Source organism: Macaca mulatta, chromosome 3 (assembly GCF_049350105.2).
Source record: "Macaca mulatta isolate MMU2019108-1 chromosome 3, T2T-MMU8v2.0, whole genome shotgun sequence".
Lineage (NCBI taxonomy): Eukaryota > Metazoa > Chordata > Mammalia > Primates > Cercopithecidae > Macaca > Macaca mulatta.
In genome coordinates this window covers 48579944-48585294 of record NC_133408.1, presented here as the reverse complement: position 1 = coordinate 48585294, position 5351 = coordinate 48579944, and the positions used below count along the sequence as shown (strand labels likewise).

At 48.6% G+C, this 5351-nt stretch overlaps 1 long non-coding RNA gene across 1 annotated transcript; it reads right to left on the bottom strand.

Moving 5' to 3' along the window:
• Window positions 1–3522: 3522 nt before the first annotated feature.
• On the bottom strand, window positions 3523–5351 carry LOC106997586 (uncharacterized). Its single transcript, XR_001443776.3, has 2 exons — window positions 5099–5351; window positions 3523–4073 (listed from the first exon to the last, which is right to left on the bottom strand). It is a non-coding gene; the product is annotated as an uncharacterized LOC106997586 (long non-coding RNA).

The window sequence follows — 5351 nt, the reverse complement described above, 5'->3', positions numbered from 1 at the left end:
TCAATACTGTGGCACTTTCTCAGTTATTTGCAGACATACAGAGTGACATAAAATGTGAAGTGCCTGGCTGGGCGTGGTGGCTCACACCTGTAATCCCAGCACTTTGGGAGGCCGAGGCAGGCAGATCACAAGGTCAAGAGATAGAGACCATCCTGGCCAACATGGTGAAACCCCATCTCTACTAAAAATACAAAAATTAGCTGGGCGTGGTGGGGCGTGCCTGTAGTCCCAGCTACTCAGGAGGCGGAGGCAGGAGAATTGCTTGAACCTGGGAGGTGGTGATTGCAGTGAGCTGAGATTGCACCACTGCACTCCAGCCCGGTGACAGAGCAAGACTCTGTCTCCAAGAAGAGAAAAAAAAAAAAAAAAAATTGAAGTGCCTGGCCAGTTGCAGCGGGTCACGGCTGTAATCCCAACACTTTGGGAGGCCGAGATGGGAGAACTGCTAGAAACCAGGAGTTCGAGACCAGCCCAACATGGCGAAACCCCATCTCTACTAAAAGTACAAAAATGTGCCAGGTGTGTTGGCACACACCTGTAATACCAGTACTTAGGTGGCTGAGGCATAAGAATTGCTTGAGCCTGGGAAGCAGAGGTTGTAGTCAGCCAAGATTGTGCCACGGTACTCCAGCCTGGGCAACAGAGTGAGACTGTCTCAAACAAAAAAAGAAAAAAAAAGGCTGAGTACATTGGCTCACACCTGTAATCCCAGCACTTTGAGAGGCAGAGGCAGGTGTATTACTTTAGGTCAGGAGTTCCAGATCAGCCTGGCCAACATGGTGAAACCCTGTCTCTACTAAAAGTACAAAAATTAGCCGGGCATGGTGGCAGGTGCCTGTAATCCCAGCTACTCAGGAGGCCAAGGCCAGAGAATTGCTTGAACCCAGGAGGTGGAGGTTGCAGTGAGCCGAGATTGCGCCACTGCACTCCAGCCTGGGCAGCAGAGCAAGACTCTGTCTCCAAAAAACAAAGAAAAAGAAAAAAGAAAAAATATGATTGGGAAATCAAGACTGTGGCAGACTAGAAAAAGAATGTGGCAGATTTAGTTTATTTTAAACTAAAAATAGTTTAAAAACTATTTTTAAAGTAGTTACAATAAGAAATGCATTGCTATTTTCATTATAAGCCTAAAATATTTACCTGGTCACTGGGGATGTTTTCAAATTTTAAGTTACTCTGTTTTTAACGACGCTGTTTCGTTATCCTGTTACATAACTATCTATAAACTATACATAATAAAGTTTACCATTCTAGCCATTTGGAAGTATATGGTTCAGTAGCATTCAAGACACTCACATTGTTGTACAGCCATCACCACCGTCCATCCCCAGAACCCTCTATCATCCCTAACTCAAACTGTACCCACTTAACAACTCCCCATTCCTCCTTCCCCAGCCCTTGACAACCACCATTCTGCTTTCTGTCTCTATGACTTTGCCTCCTCTAAGTCCCTTATATAAGTGGAATCCTACACTATTTTTTGTCTTTTTGTAATACTAACTACTCGGGTGGCTGAGGCATAAGAATTGCTTATTTCCCAGAGCTTAATGATCTCAGGGCTCACATGCCTTGTAGCATGTATCAGAATCTCCTTCCTTTTTAAGGTGGTATAATATTCTATCCTACACATTTTATTTATCCATTCATTTGTTGATGGACATTTCGGTTTTTTCACCTTTTGGCTCTAGCGTATACACTGCTAGCAGCATGGGTGTACAGTTCACCCAGGATACTTTGGAAGGTTAAAAGCATTTAATTTCTCCAAAAGGCCGGATGCGGTGGCTCACACCTGTAATCCAAACACTTTGGGAATCTGAGACGGATGGAAATTCTGAGGTCAGGAGTTCAAGACCAGCCTGTCCAACATGGTGAAGCGCCATCTCTACTAAAAATACAAAATTTAGCTGGGAGTGATAGCGTGCCTGTAATCCCAGCTACCTGGGAGGCTAGGGCAGGAGAATCACTTGAACCCAGGAGGCGGAGGTTGCAGTAAGCTGAGATCGTGACATTGCACTCCAGCCTGGGCAACAAGAGCAGAACTCCATCTCAAAAAAACAGAAAGTGCCAAGCACGGTGGCTCACGCCTGTAATCCCAGCACTTTGGGAGGCCAAGGCAGGTGAATCACAAGGTCAGGAGTTCGAGACCAGCCTGGCCAACATAGTGAAACCCCGACTCTACTAAAAATACAAAAAATTAGGCGTGGCGGCGAGCACCTGTAATCCCAGCTACTCAGGAAGCTGAGGCAGGAGAATCGCTTCAACCCAGGAGACAGAAGTTTCAGTGAGCCAAGATTGCACTATTGCACTCCAGCCCCAGCAACAGTGCAAGACTCTGTCTAAAAAAAAAAAAAAATCTCTGCAAAACATTATATTTAGATGACCTTGATTATGGACACTATATCCAGTTGAAAAGTGGAGTACAGACATAATTTTTTTTTTTTGAGACACGGTGTCACTCTGTCATCCCAGCTGGAGTGCAGTGGCATGACCACAGCTCACAGCAGCCTCAACCTCCTGGGCTCCACTGATCTTGCCACCTCAGCCTCTGAGTAGTTGGGACTAGAGATACACGCACCAGTAATAGTCCATCCCACTAATTAGTGCATGCCTAATTTTTGTATTTTTTGTAGAGATGAGGTTTTGCCATGTTGCCCCGGCTGATGTCAAACTCCTAACCTTGAGTGGTCCACCCATCTCAGCCTCCCAAAGTGGTGGGATTACAGGCATGAGTCATTGTGCCCAGCCCATACACAACTTCTAAAAAATTTTTCTTAACACGAAATTGGTAAACATGTTCTAAAGATTTAATGTACAGAATCACTATATATGGTGAGTTTATGGTTTATTGTAGAAGTTTGTTTTAATCATCTTAAGAGTTTTTGTTTTGTTTTTTTGAGACAGAGTCTCACTGCAACCTCTACCCTCCAGGTTCAAGCAATTCTCCTCCCTCAGCCTCGACTTCCGAGCAGCTGGGATTACAGGCACCTACCACTGCGCCCAGCTAATTTTTGTATTTTTAATAGAGACAAGGTTTCACCATCTTGGCCAGGCTGGTCTTGAACTCCTGACCTTGTGATCCACCCGCCTCAGCCTCCCAAAGTGCTAGGATTACAGGAATGAGCCACCGTGCCTGGCCATGGAGTTATTTTTCATTCATAATTGCTATGTTTGTAATTTTTTAACATAGCCAACAAGAAAATACACTAAGTAGATCAAATGGTAGATATAGCTCTTTACAGCTGAGAGTGGGAGAAAAAGTTGAGGCACCTAAGGAAGAATAAAAATGCTAGGGTGTCTGTCACTTTCACAGTGAGGAGGGCTGGACATGTAGCTGTGTGAGCAGTCTATTGGAGAGAGTGGCTTTTCTAGTAGACCACAATTCCCTGGCAATTTAGTTTGAACCACATTCACCTGTTGGATTACCAAGAGTACTATTAATGTCAACTGAACTAAATCATCTTTCCATGACTGCTGCCTAACAAGAATCCGTCTTGCAAAATTGACCACCTCAAAAAGAAATTATTTTCATTTCACCTTTAATGATTATCCAAGACCCCAGTATAACAATTAACCCAGCAGATTTTGTTCACATGAATGGCCAGAGTACAACCCTTTAAATCTTTGAATTGAGAAAAAGGCTTCAGATTTTAAGTTTTGAGAGTTTTTCTTCTGCTTGATCTAGTCTACCATTGAAGCTTTTGAGTGTACTTTGTATTTCATCCAGTGATTTCTTCAGTTCCACATTTGCCACGTGCTCTGGTAAACTCTGTAACTGGTTGGTAAATACCTCAAGCATATCTAGAATTGCTACTGACGTTTCCCTACTTTCTTTTTCAGAAGTCTCTTGAATCCCCCTAATCTTGGTTAAAATCAGTTTCCACAATTCTCTATATGACATTTCTTGAATTTCTTTTGTATGGGGATCTGTTGCTGGAGAATTACTGGGTTCCTCTGGAGGCATCCCACTTCCTTGCTTTTTCACGTTTCCCGTGTCCTTCTGTTGAAATCTGCGCATCCTGTGTAAATTGCTTCTTCCAAGTTTGTGAACTCACTTTGTAGGGGAGGACTTCTTCCTGAAAATGTAGATATGGTGTTGGTTAGGTGGGGCATTTTGGCTTTGATTTGGGGTAGTATTGTGGGCGCTGTATGATTTCTTGGGTGGTTATTAGTGGAGGGTGTGGTTGCTGGGGACTAGGAGGCTAAGGTGGGCCAGTCTTTGAGGCCCCAGTGGTGGGCTGAGCTTGCCTCATTCTTAAACCCAGGAGCGGTGTAGGCTGGCTGTGGCGTTAATGGGTTCAGGGGAGCAATTTGGGGTCCTCTAGGTGCCCTGCTCGAATCCTGGTAGTGGCAGCCCCAGCTAAGCTCGTAGCTGATCCCAGGCCCCAGACCAGCGGGTGTGATGTGGGTGAAGGCAGTTGGGGGGCAACCCACCAGAACCCAGGCCGTCTCTGCTGGTGTTGGAGGTGGTTGCCATGGGTTGGGCGGGCAGGTGACTTCCCTGGCCGGCAGGTGGCCTGTGGTGGTATCCCACAGGCTGGGCCCCAGACCCCACACCCCGGGGAGGAGTGGTCAGGCACCACCGGTGGCGGAAGGGGCAGAACAGCCCCCAATCCTCAGGCCCCTGGCCCGTGTGCTCAAGATCCTCAGGGGACGGAGCCGCCAGCGGACTGTCCTCAGGTCCCCGGGGTTTGGGCTCTGGCTGTGACAGACAGGGAAGGACTGGTCCCCAGGCTGCGGGCGGAAAGCTCAGGTGAGGAAGGGCGGGCGCGCAGTTGGCTCGCGTCTGGGTCCCGCGGGCAGCAGCGGGTTATCCTTTGGGACTCCTGAGACCGCCCGGCCTCCCTCTCCCTCCCTGGCCCTCAGCTGGCTGCGGCGGTTACCGCAGGCAAGGCAGGAGCTGCCCTCGGGGCTGGACTCCGGGTGGCGGAGGCTGCAGCTGCAGCTGCTCAGGTAAGGGAAGTCCATGGGCTCCACGTGGGCCCCTGCAACGCCGCTGGGGAATCTCTCCGCCGCTGCCCCCTATTCTGGAGGCCCGCGAGGGTCAGGTGGCTGCGGAAGTCCGTGTGGGGACTACGGAACCCAGTGGTCTCTCACTCACCCTTTCCCCGCGCGCGGGAGCTACAGGCCGTCCCCGCCTATCCGATTTCTCTGCAAAGGCTGCCTGGGTGCCTCTGCTCCGCTCCTCGAGCTCCCCGTGGGTTCTCGACTGAATCCCGCGTTCTCTCAGCGGATCTGCTGCAAGTGTGAAAAGCTACCGGCTCCTTCGGTTCCCTTCGGAGGAGAGGCGCGTGCAGGCTGCATCTACCCGGCCATCTTGAGCCTGTGGTCCTGGGCGGGAACGGGTCCCAAGT